Raw genomic sequence first — 3,622 nt, forward strand, 5'->3', positions numbered from 1 at the left:
ATCAGAGTTTTGAGGCTGAAGAATAGCATCTGATGGAGACAATCATGAGAGGCACCTTGGTATAGCGGAGGTAGGGTCACCTGGGGAGTGAGAAAGAATTGGATTCAAATCCTGCTTATGATATATATTAGTTAAGTGACCCTGGACGAGTCACTTGAACTGCCCCAGGCAGCTCTAAGACTGTGCCTACAGAGATGTTGATCTGAATTATAGAGGGAGTTTTCCCAACCAAGATGAAATCATGAGTCCAAATCCTCTTCCCCCCAAAACAATCCAGTTGGAAGGCATGGTTAGTGTGAAGACATTGCAGAAAGGAAGTCACATGTTGAAGAGGATGAGAGTCTGCTTCTGGGGTTTCAAATGTCCTTTCCAATGCTTCCTCCTATATGATGTTAAGCATGTCATCAGCTCCTGGAGTCTCAGTTTTCTTATCTGTATGATGAGGAGGCTGGACTGGATGACTTTTGAGATTCCTACTAACTTTAGACCAATGAGCCTAAGGGTAACAGGGACCTTGGTCAATAGTGGTCCACTATAGTGCCACTATAGTGGCAAACTATAGACAAACTGTGTGAAAGAGACTGGGGAGTCCTCTTTAAGAAAGGTGAAATGATATGAAACAGAAAGATCTTCCTCCCCAATTTGGGGCACACAACTACATTGTAACTGGCTCCAGCCTTCTAACTAGGGACTAAAGAGACAGATTCTTGATTGGCTGCTGAGCTGAAACTGGGATACATGTAAAAAAGAAAAAGAAAGCTCTTCTAGTCCTTTTCCCTGATGGCTGTGTTCAAGTGAGATTGCAAGGACTTGCTTCTGTCTCTGTAATGTCTGTCCTTCCTGCTTTTTAGGGAAGGAGTATTGGAGATAGCCATGAGAAAACTGAGAACACTGGAGAGGAAATGACTCACCCAAGGTAACTTAGGAGTAGAGTATTAGAGAGGATTTGAATCTAGGTCTTCTGATTGCCATGCCAGCATTTTGTCCCCTGTACCCTATTACCTTTCTCTGAGACCCTTATACAAACACAATCCAAAGTGGTTCCCCCAATCAATAAGGCAAAACCATTTAGACTAGGCTGAGCCCCGCCCCCCCACCCCGCCACCTTGTTGGATACTTCTCTTCATGTTTATTTTACTTTTATGAAAGTATTGGAAGAGAAAGAAGGAAGATGACAGCCCCAACCTTCCATCTCCAAGGAGAACTCTCCCTGAACTGTGTGGTATAGTGGTCTTGGATTCAGACTACCTGGGTTCAGTCTGGACTCTACCTTTTCTTAACTCTGTTATCTTCAAGGTTAAGTTTACTCATCTGTAAAAAGGGGAATACTATTACTTTCCCAACTTCTAATGAGATCATGTGTTGGCACCTAGTCATGGGATTTTAGATTTGGAGCTAAAAATGAACTTCAAGGTCACCAAGTCCAGTCCCCTGCCCCAATAATTAGGCAGATGAGGAAATGAGCACAACTCCCATATTTTAAGAGGAGGAAACTCATAGCTTGAGGAAGTGAAATTATTTGCCCCAAATCACACAGGTCATAAATAAAAGAGCTAGGATTAGAACTCAGAGCCTAGAACTCTGATCTGATCCAACATTCTGATTTTAAAAATTGCTATCTTTGGGTTTTTTTTGTTTGTTTTGGGGTTTTTTTTGGTTTTTGTTTATTGTTTTTTTTGGGTTTTTTTGTTCGTATCATTTTTTAAAAATTAAAAAAAAAATTTTCTCTATTTTAGTGAGGCAATTGGAGCTAAGCGACTTGCCCAGGGTCACACAGCTAGTAAGTGTTAAGTGTCTGAGGTCAGATTTGAACTCAGGTCCTCCTGACTCCAGAGCCTGTGCTCTATCCACTGTGCCACCTAGCTGCCCCTAGAAGGAACTTTCAACAAGGAGGAGGGGGGTGGAATTCAGGGTTTTCTAAGAGTCAAGAGACTTCCCTATGTATCTCACAAAACAGTTATGAAGAAAGTGCTCTGTAAACTGAAAGGGTATTTTGCAAGGATTATTTCACTTGATCTTGATCTTCACAACAAACCTGTGAGGTAGGTATTATAGGTATTATTATCAAGCCCATTTAAAAAATAATAATAACATTTACTATCATAATAATAGCTAGCATATATGTAGTACCTACTGTGTGCCAAGTACTGTGCTAAGTGCTTTACAAATATTATCTCATTTGATCCTCATAACAACTCTAGGAGGCTGCTGCTATTGTTGTTAATACCATTTTGCAATTAAGGAAACTGAGGCAAACAGAGGTTAAGTGACCTGTCCAGGATCATGATCATACAACTAATAAGTACCCAAGACTAGGTTTAGACTTGAGGAAACTGGGATTCAAAGAAATGAAATTACTTGTTGATGGTCAGACAGTTAATATCAATAATGTGAATTGAACTCAGGTCTCTCCTGATTCCATTCTCTCCTTCATTGATCATAAGGCCATAAGGATTCTTTGATTGGGGTTTCCTACATATGAAGAATTGAAAAAGAGGTCAAAACCTGGAATGAGAGAATGGTTAAACCGAATGAAATAGCTGTATCCTATCACATTTTTCTGATTTTGCTTTCAAATGGGTTTTAAGAACAGATGGCAACTCAAATAAGAGCCCAATTTAAAGTGCCCCCATTGTTTTTACTAGTGGAGTATATTTCATTTAACATTTGGCACTACCACAAATGAACCTTTGTAATAACATACAAGTACCCCTGTACTCTAATCCCCATGGATTGGGCCACTTCAACCTCACCTGCAGCTTTAGGCCTGCCCCAGGCTCTTACCTTTAGGCGGGAGACATTGGAAGACCCTTACATATGAATAAGCAACTCACTGCTCTTGCCGCTGGTCCTACCCTATGAAATGAGAGGTGTAGAATACTTCCTCTCCTAACCTCTACCTGGCAGGATTCCCCTTTCCTTCAATCATCAGCCTTGATACCCTTGTCTTCACAGGAAAACTTTCCTTGGTCTCCCAGCTACTGGGACATCCCCTGGCAAGATTACTGTGTCTATTTTGTATGTATCTAATGTCTATCTGTATGTCTACATATTGTCTCCACTATTAGAGTGTCATCTTCTTGAGGGCTGAGACTGTGAACACTTCTTTGTATTCCCAATGCTTGGCATATAGTAAGCACTTAATAAATGCTTATTGATGGATTGTGATTGATCTCTAAGGAGCATCCTTGTACTGACACATAGTAGGTGCTATATTAATACTTATGCCATTCCTTTGTCTCAGCAATTTTTTTGTCTTGTGTCTTGTAATGAAGGCTCCTCCCCACTCTCTCTCTCCTCATTCTTTTGGGGGGAGGGAATGGGGATTTTGAGAAAGGATGGGAACTGAAAATGATATTTGGGGAAATTCCAAATAAGTACTGGATTTTCTATTTCTATTCTGATCTCCTTTAAGCCAGAGGGGTCAAATGTTCTTTCTCCCTTTCTCCTTGGATAGAGAATGGGCTTGATAATACTACTGGTAGTAAGTATATACTTCACATATTTATTGTGAGAATTAAATGAGATAATATTTGTAAAGTGCCTTGCAAACCTTGAAGCATGCCCTATAAATGTCAAATGTAGAGCTAGAAAGTGCCTTACAGATCAACCAACCAACAAC

Source organism: Dromiciops gliroides, chromosome 6, assembly GCF_019393635.1.
Source record: "Dromiciops gliroides isolate mDroGli1 chromosome 6, mDroGli1.pri, whole genome shotgun sequence".
NCBI lineage: Eukaryota > Metazoa > Chordata > Mammalia > Microbiotheria > Microbiotheriidae > Dromiciops > Dromiciops gliroides.